Raw genomic sequence first — 20,498 nt, forward strand, 5'->3', positions numbered from 1 at the left:
CTACTTGCCTCTAAATCAGGGAAGGAGTGAATTTTATCTTGTGTAACTGTGTTCTCAACTCCCCAGTCAGATGAATCCCCAAAATAGTATGCTTGTTAAGTTGTAAATCTGGCCACTCATACAAATCAAAGGACCACCTTCATGAACAGGAGTTCACAACTCACTCAAGATTCAGGTCATGTCACCTATGGTCATCCTAGTGAAATGTAAGTCTCTATTATTAACGGTGTTATATAAGGAGAATAATCATTTCGTGGTCCGGTTTTATACAAACTCTTTGTATAGGATACCCCCGCTCATATGTCTCCACATGAATGATCAGGATCAGATCATTTGTAGCACTTTACAACACTCGTAACACCTACAAAGCGGGTTGTATCTGTAGTATCACCAAGATAAGGTGCCCAGCATTATCCATCTACTACAGACCGTTTGAGTTATTATTTAAACAAGATCCACTTGTATGTCTCTACTTACTTGTTTACATTACATGAGAACCTTTGATCTCAGTTAATTGGATTGAGTATATGCTTATAAAATAACATTTATTTTATTAACAACAATATGTTTATACAAAGTTTACAAACTATGAGACTACAAAGAGATTTAGGACATACACTATACCCCATTCTCTACAATCTCCTAGTTTTCCTAAAGCTTAAGGAGACTAATGTACAATACAAATAAAATTAAAAAAAAATACAATAAACTAGGGTATACACTATACCCCAATAACATCTCCCACTTGCCCTAGACAATGTGCCGCATGTCCTGTAGACCCAAACTTTCTAGATGACCCTCGAACACTTTAGCCTTAAGAGCCTTTGTAAATGGATCAGCAACATTGTACTCCAAAACAATGTTCGTGACAATCACATCACTTCGATTTACAATCTCCCGAATCAAATGATATTTCCATTCTATGTGCTTGCCTCTTTGGTGACTCCTAGGTTCCTTAGAATTTATCACAGCATCACCGTTATCACAATAAAGTGTGATGGGCAAAGACATATTTGGAACAACTTCCAAATCAGTAAGGAACTTTTTAAGCCAAACAGCCTTTTTAGCAGCTTCAAAAGCAACTACGTATTTGGCTTCCATAGTGGAGTCTGCGATGCATCCTTGCTTAATGCTTTGCCATACTATAGTTTTTCCATTCAGAGTAAACACTAATCCTGATGTGGATTTTCTAAAATCTCGATCAGTCTGAAAGTCAGAGTCTATGTATCTTGTAAGGATCAAATCTTTATCTCCATGCACGAGCATATAGTCCCTCGTTCTCCGAAGATACTTGAGGATCATTTTGACCATCGTCCAGTGATCTAATCGTGGATTGGACTGATATCGACTGACAATCCCTACTGCATAGCAAATGTCAGATCTAGAACATAACATTACATACATAAGGCTACCAATAGCCGATGCATAAGGAATTCGTCTCATTTTCTCAACCTCTTGAGGAGTTTTAAGACACTGTTCCTTAGACAATATAATTCTATGCCTGAAAGGTAATAAACTCTTCTTAGAATTGAGCATCGAATATCTGACAAGCATCTAGTCAATATACTATGCCTGAGACAAGGCCAACCTTTTGTTCTTACAATCCCTTATAATCTGGATCCCTAGAACAAACTGCGCCTCTCCCAAATCTTTCATTTGGAATTAGATGGATAGCCATTTCTTTACATCAGTCAGAAAACCTACGTCATTCCCAATGAGTAGCATCCACATACAGCGCGAGGAAAGCTACCGAGTTGTTGATCCTCAAGTATCTTCGAAGAACGAGGGACTACATGCTCGTGTATGGATCTAGGGATTTGATCCTTACTGAATACACGAATTCTGACTTTCAGACTAATAAGGACTCTCGCAAGTCCACGTCAGGGTCAGTCTTCACTCTTAACGGAGGAGCTATAGTGTGGCGAAGCATTAAGCAAGGGTGTATCGCTGACTTCAATATGGAGGCGGAGTACGTAGCGGCTTGCGAAGGTACTAAGGAAGTCGTCTGGCTCAGAAAGTTCTTGACAGAACTAGAAGTTGTTCCAGATATGTCTAGGCCCATTACGCTCTATTGTGATAATAGTCGGGCAGTGGCAAACTCCAAGGAGCCTAGGAGTCATAGGCTCAACAAACATATAGAGCGGAAATATCATCTGATCTGCGAGATAGTGCATCGAAGAGACGTGATCATCACGAAGATCGCTTCGGAGCACAATGTTGCTGACTCGTTTATGAAGGCTCTCATGGCTACGGTGTTTACCTTCAGAACATGGGTCTACAGGATCACCCGTGGTTGAACTAGGGCAAGTGGGAGATTTTCTTGTACTGGGCTTTTATGCCCTAGTTTATTGTTTTGTACTAGTTTTATGTACACCCCACTTCGCTTTAGGACAAGTGGGAGATTGTTGGGGTTAATGCCTAAAGTCTCGTGTCCTATAGTTTGTAAATAGTTTGTACGAACACTTGTGATGTATAATATATGATATTTACTTCACATCTTGATTTTGCTCAATTATTTGTTTTATTTACTTTACCACAAACCAATAAACATAAAATCTCTGGTTATCTGTATGTAACTTAAGCATGTATGTGGTGAAATAAAAGTGGATCATGTCTTAAGTGATAACCAAAATGGTCTATAGTATATGGATATAGGAGGGAAACCTTATCCTAGTAACGCTACGGATGCGACTCGCTTTGTGGAATGGTCACAAGTGTTGTGATTTGTCACAGATGGTCTGATCCTGATCATTCGTGTAAGGGACATACGAGCGGGGGCATCCTATACAAAGAGTTTGTATAAGACCTAACCACAAAGTGTTAACGTCTCGTTATATAACATCGTTCATGACAGAGACTTCACTTTACTAGGATGACCATAGGTAACATGACCTCAATCCTGAGTGAGTTGAGAACTCTTACCATTGAGAGCGGTTCTTTGATTTGTATGGGTGCGAGTGGCCAGATCGCCGACTCAAACCTATCATTTTGGGGATTCGTCTGATATGGGAGCTGGGAACTTAGCTACATAAGATGGAATTCACTCATTCCTCAAAGCAGGGGCAAGTAGATAGATAGCTCCCTTAAAGGCTGATTTCATGGCTTGAATGATGTGGCGCTACACACATTCTCTTGGCCCGAGAGGTGTTCACACATAGTTGGACTATGTTGTATTGTTCATTAAAGGAATCAGTGGTACTTAAGGAGTGAGATGTAACTACAGAGGTAAAATGATAAATTGGCCCAACTGTACTTATAAGCATCTGTGAAGGATCATTGTACTCATAATTGGTTATATCCAATGGACACAGAAATATATCTGTGGTAAGAAGAGTTCAGCTGTTGGTCTTTAGTGGAATGACTAGCAGTTGACGGATGGTGAATCTCGTGGCTAAAGAGTTTCGTCAGCTATTCACGTATCGTTGAAGCTTCAAGCCATAGGTCCATAAGGTCCCCTAGGTAGCTTGGATAAAGTCGAGAATCAGTTTTTGGGTTAGTTTGAAATGTTCAAATTGACAAGAGGGAGCTCGATTATATATGATATAATTGCACTAGTTAATTATATATGATATAATTGACTAAATGTATGAGATACATTATTTTGGAGGAAATTAGATATAAATATGATTTATATCAATTGGAGGAGAAATTACTATAGTAGATATATGATATCAAACTATAGGGTAAGAATATAATATGATTATATTCATTTATTAATTAATTGGTTAATTATGTGATAATTAGCCGGAATCTTCTCCTCAATCGTGCATAGTGGGAAAATCTTATTCGGCTATTGTAACTGAAGAATAAAATGAAAATTGGTTTCATTTTGCAAAAGTTTGGAAAAATCGCTCAAGGTGTGAAAACGTATCGATCGCTTAGTTGAGAGCCCCCAAATTTAAACAATGCTTGTCCTCAAGCATAAGCTAAAGATTTCCTTTAGAAAGTCAACCGCAAATCTCTTTTCCTAGATTTCTCAAGGATACTTCATTCAAATCCTATACACCAAAATTTCCTTAATTCTTATTCAAGTATCTTCTTAAAATATTTCTAATACCTAGGGACTGCAAGTTTAACCTTCAAAAGGACTTTACTAGATTTTAGAACATCGCATGATTTATTTCAAAAAAACTTTTTCACTGGGGTGTTAAATGATTTTTTTATCCTTGCATATTTTTTACATTGTTATTTTTTTTTCTGACCTTGTGCTGACCCAAGTGCCTCGCCTTCGTTTTGGCTTACCTCCACGTATGTCATTCGGACATCCAACTATAAGCAAGACGATCTTCCTCAGACTAAACTCATACCTACTTGGCAGCGGAGTTGCGACCATATATTTATACGTTGATCTTGGCGACTTACTTTCATTTTGGCTTGTCCCTACGTGTGCCATGCGGACATCCAACTACGGGTAAGTGCCTTTCACAATTTAACTCTTGTCAACATGGGTTTCCCTATTGCGTTGACAGTGGAGTTGTTATTCTAAAAAAAAAATTATAGAGCTAAAAATAGCAAGATCGAAAAATAAATACCTCACCCCCAAATTTAAAATGCGGTAATGTGCTCATTACCAAAAGAACATTGCCAAAAGATTGAAAGAAGTCATGTGATGTTCTTAGGAAACTACGTAAAGAGGGTTTGAAAGTAAGCTAGCAGACTACTAACTTCTAGATATATTTCATGAGGTGACTTTTCTAAGATTAAGTTGACTCTAGTATATATGAAAAAAATAGAAGCATGTGTTTCATCATTGAAATCATAATTGGCAAAAAGACAGCATGCGGTGACTTACTAAATTTATCAATGTCAAATGATTGCGGTGATAAGACTTTCAAAACTAAAATGCAATGCGATAGTGCAAAATTTGGAATAAAGTTAAGGAAGAATACAACCCCCAAATTTGTGATGTTGCCCGCATTGTTTGTTGATGCATCCTGCTTTGCTACAATCTATCTTCTTTAGATTGCGGTGATGGTATAAGATAAGTTGCTTCTTCGTGTACCGCCTCCGCAATCGTTCGCCTCGATCATTGCAAGAAAAACATCAAGAGGTCAAATAATTTTAAACAAAATGAAATCTTTACCACAATCATTTAGCACGATCGCTTTTTTTATATATATATAAAGAAAACTGCAGATAGATAAACAATAACAACAAATTTATTGCGATAATAGATAATAACAAGATGATGAAAGTTCATGAAGTATTGATGTAGGAAAAAGGATATTCAAAAGAGTTGCGTCCCTGATGAGGTAGAGTTATATAGTAACTCAGGGACTGCTTATTCCAAGCTGGTCTTTTCACGTCCACAGTGGCTATTCCCTTTTTTTTTTGTCCTCAGGGATCTTGACTGCCTTAATCCGGAGCTTTTCCCATAAATGTTTATTACAATCTCCCCCTTGCGCACATCAATTTGAGCGCGACCGGTCGAAAGGAATGATGGTCCCAATATGATGGGCGCATCTTCATCTGCTTTATAATCCAAAATGAGAAAGTCTGTCGGCAAGATGATTTTATCAATTGAGATTGCGGCATTTTTCAACTCTCCTTCAGGATGTATTCGGGATCTGTCAGCAAGTAGGAGAGTCTCTGTCGTGGGCGTGGGTGTCCCAATACTCAATCGTTTGAAGATTGATAACGACATTACGTTTATACTTGCCCCAAGATCGCATATTGCTTGGCCACTGTAGACCCCTCCCATGGAACATGGTATCAAGAAGATTCCTGGGTTGCACATTTTTTATGGGATCATAACATTTAGCGTTGCGACCACTGTTGCGATCTTTTCTTCATCATTTTGTTTTTCTTTCAATCCTTGCAGGGATGTTGGTGGTTGGACTTCTTCTGTCTCATGATCTAGATGCAACTTCAAGGTTTATCTTCTCGGGCTTTTTCGAGTTATAAGTCAACGGGTCCTCGGCTGTCACTGCATTCAAGTTGGTCGCGATGGGCTCCTCCCCTACTTCCGCAGTCATTTTGTCACTTAGCAAGGAGACTGCTAAGCATTGTTTCTTCCTGGTACCTCCAGCATTGTGAGGAAGCTCAGTTGAGCTCAGCAATACTCCTTGCGGTCTATTTTTCAACTCGCCCGCAATTTGTCCCAGCTGAAGTTCGAGATTTCGAATGGACGTTGCTTCATTCTGAAGCACTGATTTGTTTTTCTCAATGTACTGCTTCAACAAGCTCTCTAAGGACAAAGATTGTGGTGTTTGCAAGCTGCTAGCTTGACTATGCGTTGTACCGTTGTTTTTCGGGAAAAAATCCGAGTGGCTCTCCTTTTTGCGCCACTGGTTGAAAGCTTTGTTGTTGATTTTTCACACAAAATTTGGGTGGTTTCTCCACCCGGGGTTGTATGTATCGAAATTGGGATTATTCTTTATGAAACATACTGACTGCGGGTTTACTAGGCATTCTTCCATCGAATGAGCGTCTCCACAAATGACACAACTTGCGGTCGTTTGAGCAATTGCGTTGACCTGCCCTTTCTTCGCTCCCGTGCTGTTAATTACGATGCCTTGTATCAAACTCATCATCACAGTCATTTGATTTTGAAGGGATGTGATGGCCCCATTGTTTACGTCACTGTCTTTAATTCTTAATCTCTGATCGTTTTCCCGCCAATCCTCGTGATTTTTGGAGATTCGATCCAGTATGCTTTTTGCCTCCTCATATGTTTTGTCAAGCAGACCACCAGGGGGCTGCCGCATTTGTAGCGGTCTGCGAAGCAAGGTTCAGTCCTTGGTAAAAAATCTCCATTTGCAAGCAGTCTAGTAAGCCATAATGTGGACAGTATCTTACCAGCCTCTTGAACCTCGCCCAGGCATCGCTGAGCGATTCGTCATCTTCTTGTTCAAAATTTGTTATTAATTTCCTTCTTCTGGAATTCTCGGTTGGTGGGAAATACTTCTTCATAAACTTTTCGGTGACTTGTTCCCACGATGTTATCTCCCCCGGTTCGAAAGAATACGACCATTTTCTTGCTTGATCACATAAGGAAAATGGGAATTGAATGAATCGAACTTCCTCGGTGAAGATATTCGGGAACACAAAAGTATTGCAGATTTCTATGAAGCTTTGGAGTTGAACGTACGAGTCCTCGCCATGCCTTCCTCCAAACTGCCCAACAGCCTGGATCATTTGCAACATTACTGGCTTTATTTCAAACCTCGATCCGTCTAACGCTGGCCTCATGATTCCTGGAGAGAAATCGTAGAGATTGGGCGACGCATAGTCCCGAATGGGTTTATTGCGGTCATTCTCCAGAAGGATGGGGTTGGCCATTATATTGTTCACGTTTGCGGCCCTTTCTTCCGGTTGTTCCACCATTCTTGGGGTTCTGTCTTGTTGTTGGCGGTTGTCTCTCAGTCTTCGTCGAAATGTCCTCTCAATCTCCGAGTCGTAATTCGCCAAAGATTGAGAGCTGTAAAGAAATCAAAAAAATTACCGTTAGCACACTACTTTGCCGAAGTCCTCGACAACGGCGCTAAAAGCTTGATGACAGGGAATTAGATGTCAATTACTCGACAACTAAAATTCCATGGACGCAATATGCGATGCATGTTCTTAAAGTATGTGTTGATTGTCATGCGTTGGAATGACTATGCGTTAACAAATGTATGCGATGACCATGCATCCTGTCACAAGTTTTCTTGCGCTCACGCCAAGTATAACGCCAACGTAAGTTTCTCAGTTGATCTGAGGTCAAACTCAGGGACTTGTAGCTGGATGTATGCGGTAATGTGCATGCGACGGTTTGAATAAAAGAATGATGGGGAGGTTTCTAAGCTAACACTACTCCTACTCTTAACTAATAAACAATGCAATGAGAATATGAGTGAAAGGTAGAGACACGAAAGCTATTGACATGAAGTAAATGGATAGAAAAATAGATAAAATGTGGAGATGTCTTCATTGCAACCCTTAAGAGTGACTGCAAGGACAACCTTAGTCAACGCATGCCATGCAATCATGCCACACACACTTGAGCCTACCTCTAGGACGTATGAGGTGTATCTGCGATATTGCTGGGAAGCCTATGCCTGCCTAAACCTCCATAACCCGCTCACATGCTCTCGCTGCATACCACCGTGTTCTACTTCTTGGACGCATGCAATATCTTATTTGTAGGGTGCATATGCTGTGTGAAAGCAAACGAAGCTTATCTCTGAGTTCCCCATTCTTGCCTATGCGTTCCAATCCGCTCTCTCGAGTCTTAGATTTGGGTTTTAGACTACTCTCTCAAGTATGCCTAAATGAGGAATGATGCGCTCATAAGACAAAGTAACCGCATGAACTTTGTTGACATAAGATTATTCCTATCTCTAGTGAACAATAGCTTACATTGCTTAATGCGACCAACCACTTACCCTCTCGAGCAGTTAATTGTTGCTGACTTTACTTATAGACAAGCATTGCGTCTGCCTATAGACAGGCATTGCTACAACTTCATACTAAGCAAATAAGGTTTACTCACACACTCACATAACGCACACCTCTCGGGGGTTTGCTACATGCTTTATATCTCTAATCCACATGACTAAGTATGTGATACTCTAGCAATCTCACTAAGTGATGCAATGAAAGTTAAAGATGCTAAGTAAGAAGATGGAGATGGAGTCGAAGGAAACATAGAAATGCATTGAACACATCATGTATTAATTCCTTAATCACAAAATGTATACAATACAATATAAGAAAAGAAGAGAAAAGGAAATGACCGGTTGGGAGTAATGTTTTACTTCCAGAGGATGTGCATCAAGGTTGCCGGTGGTGTCATGGATGAGCGAAAAAGCTAACTCTCTCGAGATCTAGCTCCGATTGAAAGCTCCGGTCGTCACTTGGAATGGAGGAAGGAGGTGAAGAACTCTCAAGCTTCTTCTCACGCATTTGTCTGGATCACAGGGATAATACCCGGACAAGTTGAAATTCTGCTCATCGGCTTCTTTATATAGAGCTTGGATCGCCGACAGCATTAATGGACTGCTCTGATTCTGATATACGCGGCGCGTTTAGTCCTTTCTGAATCTCTGCTACTAGCGGCATGGTAGGTGAAATGTCAACATCAACTTTTGATTTTCCCGAGATATACGTTGATGCGCTCATTCCACCAACCTTGCATTGATCCCACTAGTATGCATTATCATGCAGTGACCGCATTCGCTTGATACCGCAACTCTACACGATGATCGCAATCGCTTGACAAGCACAACTCCCATGCGATGGACGCATGCGGCTGATTACCGCAACACCCATGCGTTGATCGAACGCATTCGCCTTTGCGATGGAGAGTTTCTCTGCATGCGGTGGTCCAACTTTCACGTTTGCGTCCACTTCTTGCGTTAGCTACAAAAAAAGAACAATGAATGCATAATAACGCATAATAATGGGTTAGCTGAGATTCATCATGGTGAACAACGCAAGCTCATTTTCTCATGAATTCCTAACATAATTGCCGCATATTCTGCTTAACAGCCCTCATAATAATAAATAAAAGGACTAAGATGACATGCATTTCCGCCTGTCATTACACCCCCAAACTTAGAATCATGCTTGTCTTCAAGCATGCGTTATACTCAAGAAATTCTAACTCACCTTCCGGCTTTCCTTTGCGATGACCAACTTCTCAGAAAATAATTTCCTTATACCTCTAACCATCGCTGCAATGTTCTCCTCCACTTTGGCTACTTCTTCAAAAAGATCTTTTCTAAGTTTAGTTCCGACAAGCCTTTGCTCAAAAACTTTTTATTCATTCACCGTAACTTTGCGTTTAGGTTTTAAGAATGTGTTCGTTCAAAATACTTCAAAAATTTTGCAATTACTTAATCAAATGCGGCGTTGAACCTAGTTATGCCCTTCGTTTTGGCTTACCCCCATGTGTGTCATGCGGGCATCCAACTTTGGTTGCGTTCCATATTCAACTCAACTCTTGTCTTGCTTGCCTTGGCTTGCGCCGGACAGAGGAGTTGCGCTTATGCGTTGATCCTGGCGACTTACCTTCGTTTTGGCTTGCCCCCACGTGTGTCATGCGGACATCCAACTACGAGTAAGTACCTTTCACAACTTAACTCTTATCAACATGGGTTTCCCCATTGCATTGACAGTGGAGTTATTATTCTCAAAATTTTCTTCACTTTTTTTTTTCAAATGATCGTAATGTAATGAACGCAATTCTTCAAGACCGCTACCACCCCCAAACTTAGAGGTTGGCAGCATTCTCACCCCAAAGCTAAAAACAAAATCAACAGGAATGTGGTAATAAATGTTTGAGCAAAGGTTTACACAAAATAAAACTTAAGACATCCAAATTTTGAAAAAGCTAATAAAAGTAAGGAGCGCCTTGCAATGATTAATTAGAAGATGCGGTGAATTATACATACCATCATAGAAACACCACAAAGCAACGCAATACGGAAAAATAGAATTTCAAAAGGATAATACATAAAAGATAACAAGAAAAGAACCTTAGACAGAACAACGTATGCGATTATGCGTTGGAATCTATGCGATCGAAGCCATGCATTGAAGGATGAAAGGAATTCTTCTGTTGTACTACGCACCGAGGAGACTTATTGTTGCACCTACAAAGAGCAAATGCACCACAACCAAGGAAGCAACCATATATCCAAAATAACAATAAAAATAAAAATAACCTGAACTAAGAAAGCAAGTTAAAGTTAGAGTAGAAGACGTCCCTAGAAAAATAGGAATGTTGTCACCGCAAGGAGTCTTCAATGCAAGAGATTACTCTTAACTACTCGGGTCAAGGACTTGCCCTGACCATTGGAACTTCCGACAATTGTTGGCCGCATGTTGGCCACCATGTGCTTAGAACTACTTTCAGCTCATGCGACTGATTGCTCTTCTACCTTGAGGTCAATACTGGCTTTCAATGAATCGCATACACTTCAATATTGTTTGCAACCTGGTCGCACAAGCTGCAATACTCCCAAGATAAAAAGGTTGCCTATAGAGACACAAACTCAACAAATAATTAGCTGCCAAGTCCCCGGCAACGGTGCCAAAAACTTGATGCATTATTTTATGCAGTGAAAATATGGAATGAAATGTGGTGATGGAATTGTGTTGAGCAACAAGTTTTCTCAATGAAATCCAAGTATAAACCCCACTGAGTTTCCTGGTAAATCCAGGGTCGAACTGAGGGACTTAGGAAAACGGTATTAAATGATAATTTTCAGGAAGACTTTGCGGTAATTGGTAACTCAAATAGTTATTTGGTTTGTTGTTTGCGGTAATAAAAATAAACAAATGCGGCGGAGTTTCGAAAAGAGTTGATAAAATAGAAGATGCAATGAGTATGTGGTGAACGGGTTGAAAAGGGTTCGACTAACACTTCCTAAGATGCGTTCATGTTATGCGACTATGCAACACACATACAATAGTAAACCATCTCTCGATGCGAATGCTATGGCTTCTAATGCTAGAACGCATGTGATATATGCGATGAGTCTATAGAACCTGCATATAAGCCTCTATTATTATCCATGTGACCACAAAATGACACAAACACAAATAAGGCGACCACATAATATCATAACCTATCTCTATGGTGCATGCAATGCAGGTTGGCAAACAGAGCTATCTCTAAGTCCCTATCTCTTGGTTATGCAGATCTAATCTTGCTCTCTTGAGTCTAGATTCTAACCTAGCTCTCTCAAGTCTTAGGTTTTTTCTTCAGACTCTCTCTCGAGTAGCTCTAAAAGGGTTGGGCATAGCATAAAACAAGATAATTGCATGTAATGAAGAACCTAGGTCATGTTAGCTTAGTTCTTCTCAACCCATTTGATAAGTTTAGCTCTCATGCGTGCTTCCCAGGCTTTTACATTGTCTTTTCTACTCTTATTCAAAAGATAATCTTGCTCTAGCGAGAGTCGGCCCGCTCTCTGCTTTCTCCACCTCCAGGTTCTCTCTTGAGTTGCCTTGAGCGATCTTCCAGCGTCTCTTCCCTTCTCTCACTCTGCCTTCTTAAGAATAAAAGAAAACTATGGACAAGGTTAAACTATGAACAAAAACTTGTTAAACTAGCTGAACTACTAAATCGGCTGAACTGAACCCCTTTTCTGAAGGATGCCTTCAGTATTTATAGAGCTTCGGGGTGAAAGGCGGCTTCTCTCTTATGATTGCACAGATGGGATGGCTTTAATTCTCTAACTGATACGCCGAATATTTGTCACCGAAAAACTGAGTGTACTTGTTATCGTTAGCGGCTTGTCAACTTAATTCGGATTCGACCGTCATCATCTTTCTGTCCCATCATGATTAATTGTGCCTTTCACCCAGATGCGCCCACTAAGTTGGGTCGACTCTATGCTACAATCCTTCTTGAGCAGATGTTTGTGAGCATAAATCACCGCAAAGCCTTGCGGTAATGCTGCACTCGTCCGTTGATTTCTTGTGATCGTGCTTTCTGCATTACATCAACGCTTATTCTGCATAAAAATACAAAAGTTAACTATTTCTATGCGATGAACACATGCGACCGCAATGTTATGAACTTAATGCTTTTTGGACGCAATCTAACATATTTTATCAACGCAAACCTTCATTGTTTAATAACTTAGCATTGTAATAACATTCATTTCTGCCTGTTATCAAGCCTATACGATAGTGTCTTATCGCCTAAACAATCACACATATTCTCTAAACGATCGCTCAGCTTTTCTAAATAATCATTTAGCATGCCAAGTTTTCTAAATGATTGCTTACTAAATACTAGACGGTCACTTAGTAAAACCTACACAATCGTGTAGCTTTCTATAAACAATAAGCATCTGCTATACGATAACCTTCTCCCACTTGCTTGTCGTTCTACACAATCATCCTTTTCCTCTTTCCTCTACCAAATCCAGCAAAGACCACTCTTGATTCTCACTCCGAAAATACCAAGGGCTCTAAATGGTGGTGTCATCCCCTATTCTGCTTGTTCTTGCACTGTCGTTGGTGTAGACGATCGTGCTACTGGTAGTCGACTATTTGCTGGGCGATAAAGAACGTAGAGGTTTGCTTCCGTTGGGTTGAGTTCAAAGTGAAAAAAGTCTTCAACTGGTGTTTATACTCAATCTCTTGTATTTTATTTATCAAAGCATGTCGTTAATTAGTGTTTAATTGCATACCTGTTAGATGGAATGTATGTGTGGTAATTTCGGTCACAATGAAATAGGAAAGATCCGAACACGTTCATGGATGCTCTTGTTTAAGAGTTCCTTCAATTGCTATCAAAGACAGGTTCTGATAATCCAATTTCATTGATGCAATGAATTGCATATACATTCTTGATGGGTGCATATCTGCTCTATTTAATTGTTAAATTGTTGTGGATGTGCAGATTAATGGAGTTTTCTGAGATGTTAGCCTCGAATTGATTTAATTATTTTTCATTTTTGGTTAATTGTAATGGCCCCTACATTTTTGGGCACATTTAATTAGTAATCGAGTATGTAATTCAAAGTCAGTTTGAGTCTTAAGTCATTTGTGAAGAAGAACAAAGCAAGGGTTTCTGTTCTTCGAGGAAGAAGACGATCAAGGGTTGATCGGGTCGTGTAGACGATAGGGTAAGCGATCACTGAGTAACAAATGCTTGGGTATTGTTTAACGCGGGTGCGCACTAGACGATCATTTAGCTCAGCAAGCTTCATCACTTAGTAACTGACTAAACAATCGTTTAGCAACGCACGGTAAATCATTTACCTTTCGTTGCGTTAAGTGATCGCTTAGGCGATCAGGCTTCGCAGCCTCGTTGTCATCTAAGCGATCGTTTAGCTTTTGCGCCTATCGTCTAATGTGCGTTGAGCAATCGTTCACCTTCGATGTTTACTAAATGATGGAGTTCTCCTGGCAGTTCAAGACTCGGTTCGCATGTGAACCGATTTTCTCGATGGAAAATGTAATAGATAGAGTTATTTCATTCTGATTTTTTGTAAAGGTTCATCCCGGTCCATTAATCCTTGGTTAATTACATGCGATGTATGGTTTTTATATGTCATGCATCATCTCTTTGTTGTAAATGTTATAATTTAGAGAAGCATGATTTAATTATGTAAGAGCATGCTCATGCATCATATAATAAAAGAGTTATATTTATGAATACATAAAAAGTATAGACATGCATCATCTTTATATTATAATTGTTATAGTATAAGGGTGTATGGAAAGTATGTTTGCTTGGTTATTACGCTTATATAAAAGTTATGTATAGTAATGACCGGACAATGCACAAAACATGACACATAGGTTACTTTATAAGCGTTATAAACACCTAGTTGTGCGTGAGATTCTTTAGTTGTTTCTTTTTAATGGTTAAAGAGAAATTGGAACTAGAAGCAATAAGAAAGACATGCATGCTCACTTAGGTTTAATTCATGGTTTTAAAATGATTAAACTTGGATAACATAGACCAAAGATCACTGTTCTAATATGATTAGCAACCCTAAGGCTTTAATCTTTTAATCAGTTTAATAGGATTAAATTGACTAATAAAAGGTTAAAATGTAGCAAATCTATCTATAAGGAACCTTTTGTCTAAGGCAGGTTCTGTCTAAGCTGGGATATTTAAGTTGACGGAAACATAACACCTATACCTGGGAACTTACCTGGAAAGGTGAATTAGATAGATTTGATGCATGCATACAAGTTAAGGACAGTCCATTAAAGTGTTTAAATGTGACTACTTGAACTTGTTCATAATTCATAGACAAAAGTTGTTTATGAGCAGACTTTTAACAAGATGACTTGGAATAAAATCAGTAGCCGGATTGTCTATGTTAATGAACCCCTAGGTAGAACATTCAGTGAGAGGTATTTAGGGCATATGATGCTTCTCTTAAACCTTTCATGTTTCTCCTAAATAGTCCACATGATGAGATCTACCCTCGGTCTCGAGGCAGCTTTGGCGTGTCCCCCTAACAGATGGTGTTTGGGTAGGTCAATATCAAGGTGGATGGAGAGAGTGTTCATAGTAATTGGGAGCGGGAAGTGCGACAGCATATCCCTCAGTCTCCCTTGTTGAATTGAATAAAGTTACTGTGCATCGCCTCGAGGCATCCTGGGAGTGTCCCCCTATAGGATGGCAGTTTTGCGCGTTTCTTTATTTGATCTCCTGTAAGAGGATAAGGTTACTTAGTCTCTTGTCCTAATCTGCTTCTTCCCTACGGTGGGCTCATTAGAGTGGGACTCTGGCCGAAAGCGAGGGGTCACACTTACGCGGAATTGTTAAAGGTTAATAGTTCTGGACCAAATAAATGGTGGCTGTTAGGTTCAGTTCCAAGAGTTGGTTCTGCCTAATGGTTGAGAAAGTCTCATCCCAGCAAAGGGGCATCTGATTACCCCACCGGAGACGTTTGTCCTACCTCACTGAGGCATCATTACAAAATAGAAGTCTTACACTTAGGGTACTTGAAACTGTTTTGCAAAACTAATTGGTTGAAATATGGTTTAGCAAAATCTAATTAAGAGTTTTGTTCGTTTTTCAGCAACAATCTTTTCAAAATGGCCACAGCCACATTAACCTTGCTTAACGTCGAAAAATTAACTGGCGATAACTTTTCGACATGGAAACACATGATCACGACGATACTTATCATTGAGGATCTCATGTTTGCCCTTACGAAGGATTGTCCTCCTATTCTAGCTCCCAATGTCGCTCAAAATATTCGGGATGCATACGAGCGATGGACACGGACGAATGAAAAGGCCCGAGCCTATATCTTGCCAAGTCTTTCTGAAGTCTTGGCCAAGAAACATGAGCCCATGGTCTCAGCGCGTGAGATCATGGAGTCCCTATGGGGGATATTTGGACAACTGTCTGAATAGCTTATGCACGAGGCTTTTAAGTATATATTCAACTCCAAAATGGAAGAAGGCACCTCTGTTCGTGAATAAAATGAAAATTGGTTTCATTTTGCAAAAGTTCGGAAAAAATCGCTCAACGTGTGAAAACGTATCGATCGCTTAGCTGAGAGCCTATACATAGTGCCTTATCGCCTAAACGATCGCACGCCTCGCGTACTAAACGAAAGCACGCATTCTCTAAACGATCGCTTAGCGTGTTGAGTTTTCTAAACGATCGCTTACTAAATACTAGATGATCGCTTAGTAAAACCTACAAGATCATGTAGCTTTCTCTAAACGTAAGCATCCGCTATACGATAGTCTTCTCCCATTTGCTTGTCGTTCTACACGACCATCCTTTTCCTCTTTCCTCTACCAAATCCATCAAAGACCAATCTTTGGATTCTCATTCCGAGAATACCAAGGGCTCTAAGTGGTGGTGTCGTCCCCACTCCTGCTTGTTCGTGCGTTGCCATTCGTGTAGACGATCTTGCTGCTGGTAGCCGAATGTTTACTAGGCGATAAAGAACGTAGAGGTTTGCTTCCGCTGGGTTGAGTTCAAAGTGAAGAGAGTCTTCAACTGGTGTGTATACTCAATCTCTTGTATTTTATTTATCAAAGTATGTCGTTAATTAGTGTTAAATTGCATACCTGTTAGATAGAATGCGTGTGTGATAATTTCGGTCACAATAAAATAGGAAAGATCCAAACGTACTCATGGATGCTCTTGTTTAAGAGTTCCTTCAATTGGTATCAAAGACAGGTTCTGATATTCCAATTTCATGGATGCAACGAATTGCATATACATTCTTGATGGGTGCATATCTGCTCTGTTTAATTGTTAAATTGCTATAGATGTGCGGATTAATGGAGTAATGATTTTTGGGCACCACCACGAGGCTTCCCCGTTATTATCAAGGATGAGAATAGATGCAGAGTTGTGGGCTCGCAATAGTTAATTTTAGGAGAAGGGAAGGGAAATCTATTTTAGAGAATTTGTAGATCAATTTTCACAAAGAAGGTTTCTATTCTAGAAAAACCTAGGAAGAAGACGATCTTCTCTCTCTCACACTTTTAAAACATGAACTTCTATCTCGTAAAATGAGAAGATGATGAGAGATAAGCAGGGGAGGAAGTTATCAACAAAAAAAAAAAAAACTTCCTCCCTTTTTTATTTAATACTTAAATTATTACATAAAAAAGAATTATATATTAATAAAACTATATGTTCTATCATATCTAATATATATTATATCACATATAATATAACTTATAGTTTATAAATCTCTCACATAACCTATATAATTAATATGAATCAAATTCACATTAATTTTAAGCTATAGTTTTTTTTATATGAATCATATTCATATAATTAATATTTAAATCATATTCAAATATTTATTTCTCTCATTAAAACTTTATAATATAATATATCATAATGTTATGTTAATTAATTCCATTTAATTAATTTGAACAATTCAAATTAATCCAAAATTAATTTGATTTTCAATAATCCTAATTAAGCTAACGAGGGGACCTTACGGACTTATAAATTGAAGCTTCAATGTTACTTGATTAATTAATTAAACTTTTTAATTAAATTAATCAACCTTCATTAACTATCGGTCACTCCACTAAAGACCAACAGTTGCACTCTTCGCACTATAGATATATTTCTGTGTCCATTGGATATAACCAATCAACAATGTGTTGACCCTTCACAAATTGTTCATAAGTACAGCTAGGCCAAAATTACCGTTTTACCTCTATAGTTATATCTAACTTCATAAGTACCATTGATCTCTCTAATGAACAATAAGTTATAGTCCAAATATAACTGAATCTCTCTTTGATCAAGAGAGGGTGAGGCGCCTCATTGTTGAAACCCTAGAATCAGCCCTTAATAAAGTAATGTCTCTACTTATCCTAACAATAATGAAAGAGTGGATTTCTTCTTGTGTAGCTGTGTTCTCAGCTCCCCAATCAAACGAAATTCCCAAAATGGTAGGTATATTGAGTCGCGAAATTGGTCACTCTCACCCATGTAAATCAAAGGATTGCCTTCATAGGCAAAAGTTCACAACTCACTCAGGATTCAGATCAAATCACCTATGATCATCCTGGTGAAATACAAGTCTCTTCTAGCAACAGTGTTAAAAAGAAAAATTATTCATTTCCTAATCGGATCTTATACAAATTCTTTGTATAGAATACCCCCACTCACATGTCTCCATATGAATGATCAGGATCAAATAATTTGTAGCACTTTACAACACTTGTAACAACTACAAAGCAGGTTGTATCCGTAGTGTCACCAAGATAAGATACTCAGCCTTATCCATCTACTACAGACCGTTCAGATTATCATTTAAAAGTGATCCACATGTATGTCTCTACATACATGTTTAAAATTCATAAAATAACCTAAGATAGTGTATGCTCATAAAATAACAATTATTTTATTGACAACAATTTGTTTATAAAGTTTACAAACTACGAGAATACAAGAGAGATTTAGGACACCAATCCCAACATATTCAACTTTTTCTCTATGTTGACTCTTTTATTGTAAAGTGCATATCTGCTTTCTGCATTTATTCATTGGCATTTTGTTATCCCAATGTCTTATTATTATTGGATCGAATGATGCGCCTGGTTCTACTCCCAAATCTTTGGTTCTCAGTTATAAGATTTTTCAGGGTTCTCGTGTCCCTGACATTGTATACATCATCCATCCTCTCAAATGTTCTAACATTCCTCTTCTTGAGGAGTTGCAGATTCCAGAAAGAGGTTTATTGATTCCAAATGAGCTAAGGTATCGCATCTTTCATCTTTTGGCCTCAGAGTCTTGAACTTTGAGCACTATTATTCGTGATTTGACTGATCGTTGTGTTGATATTGATGGCTTGGTTCATTTGTTAAGTGTGGCTCTTTCGCGGCATGATGACACATCTTCTTTTCAACCCCCACTATCCGCTTGATTTTCATTATGGAAAAAGGGGGAGAAATGTGGGTTGGTTAGTTTGGTGACAATTGGTCTGGGGTTGGTTATAGGCGTTGCTTGTTTTTTTATTCCTAGTTTGTTTTGATTTGTCAATAAAAGAAAATATTATGCCAAATGGAGAGCTTGTTACATTATTATTGGCAAATAATATTTCTTTTAATGTTGGTTATTTTGTTGTTGTCTTTGTGTGAATATTCTTTCCTTATTGGTGACGGATTTGTTGAGAATTTCTTTCCTTATGTGCGTTTTTGTCATTGGTGTTTTTCTGCCCTTTTTTGTCTTGCTCGTATTTAAGGACTGGTGCAAGGGTTTTTAGGTCTGCCAAAATCTTAATAAAAAAAGATGAGAAACAGATTAAAAAGATGAGAAACTAATTACTAAGTTGCAGTGTCTTCTGGTATATACATGGTTGTTCAAATAAAATAAGAAGCATTTTGATTCTTTGAATGTTCAAGCAGGTTCTTCAACATATTGTACTTGAATACTAGTTGAGTATTCTTTTCAAATACTAGTGGATCTCTTTTCACCTATAAAGCCTTCCAAATGTAGGTGTAATCTCACCAAACTGATTACCAAGTTTTCTTGTGCATCTCTCTTCTCTCTTCCTCTATCTCTCTAGTTTTACCGATTGTCTCTAACATTGATACTAACTTGTGGGATTATTGTGATTCACTGTTTATTTCCCCCTTCATTACTCCATACTTACTACTAAATCATCATATGTTTCGTTTAGTCCTTAATTTTCATCCATTTGGAGTTTTTGTTCCTTCACCCCTAAAATTATCCAAGTATGCCCCAAAATTAATTTAAGATCCAAATTCATGTATTTTAGGGCCAAAAACCAATAATATATCCATTTGGCCCTAAAATAACTTATGTTTCAATTGACCCAAATCAACACTTAAATGCATAAAAAATGGCAAATAGCATGAGGCTGGCATCAAGACATACTAAGGATGTTGCTGATGGTGCTTCATACACACACAAGGCAGCAGGCAGGCCCATAGACAGCAGTTCCCCCTCGACCTACAGCCCGCCAACCACCCTCTGCCTCACTCTGTTTTCTGACTGCTTTTTATCAACTAATTCAGCCCCAATTTCATCAAATTCGACCAAACTCGTCTCAATTTTCTTGTATAAAACTTTAAATTAACCTTTAAACTGACTAAACTAACTAACCTCAAGATTTGAAGCTTCAATAATTTTTTAATACTTCAAAAATCAGTACCAACAGCAGAATCCCTCTGTTTTCGATGAACTTCAGACAAGCTACTGTTTTTCTTAAATTCCTTCAACTTCCCGGACGGATTCCTCTGCAGCAGCCTTCATTCTTCTTCATCACTCGTCTCTCTTTCGATTTCTGCAGGTAATTCGGAATTTTCATCAACAATTTGTGAACGTCGATTGCCTTCTTCTGTTCTTATACTACCCGACAGCCACCTTTTCTTCAACCAATTTCCCCTTGACGGCAGCTACTTCCCCACATGAGCATGTTATAACCCACTTTTCCGTAACTTCAGAGTAAATATAAGTAATTACTTCAAAATTATTTCCATATTATTTATTTACTTATATTATTATTATTTTAATAATTTACTTGTAAATTCCCCCAAAACTATTCCCAATTCCTTTCGATACTTTTACAAATTTC

The 20,498-nt window shown here is 38.6% G+C and overlaps 1 non-coding gene across 1 annotated transcript; it reads left to right on the top strand.

Moving 5' to 3' along the window:
- Positions 1 to 6,772: 6,772 nt before the first annotated feature.
- On the top strand, positions 6,773 to 6,879 carry LOC120074782 (small nucleolar RNA R71). The gene has a single exon (XR_005481065.1). It is a non-coding gene; the product is annotated as a small nucleolar RNA R71 (small nucleolar RNA).
- Positions 6,880 to 20,498: the final 13,619 nt, after the last annotated feature.

The sequence above is a fragment of the Benincasa hispida genome, chromosome 3 (assembly GCF_027475165.1).
Source record: "Benincasa hispida cultivar pf3 chromosome 3, pf3_genome.v1.1, whole genome shotgun sequence".
In the NCBI taxonomy this organism is placed as follows: Eukaryota; Viridiplantae; Streptophyta; class Magnoliopsida; order Cucurbitales; family Cucurbitaceae; genus Benincasa; species Benincasa hispida.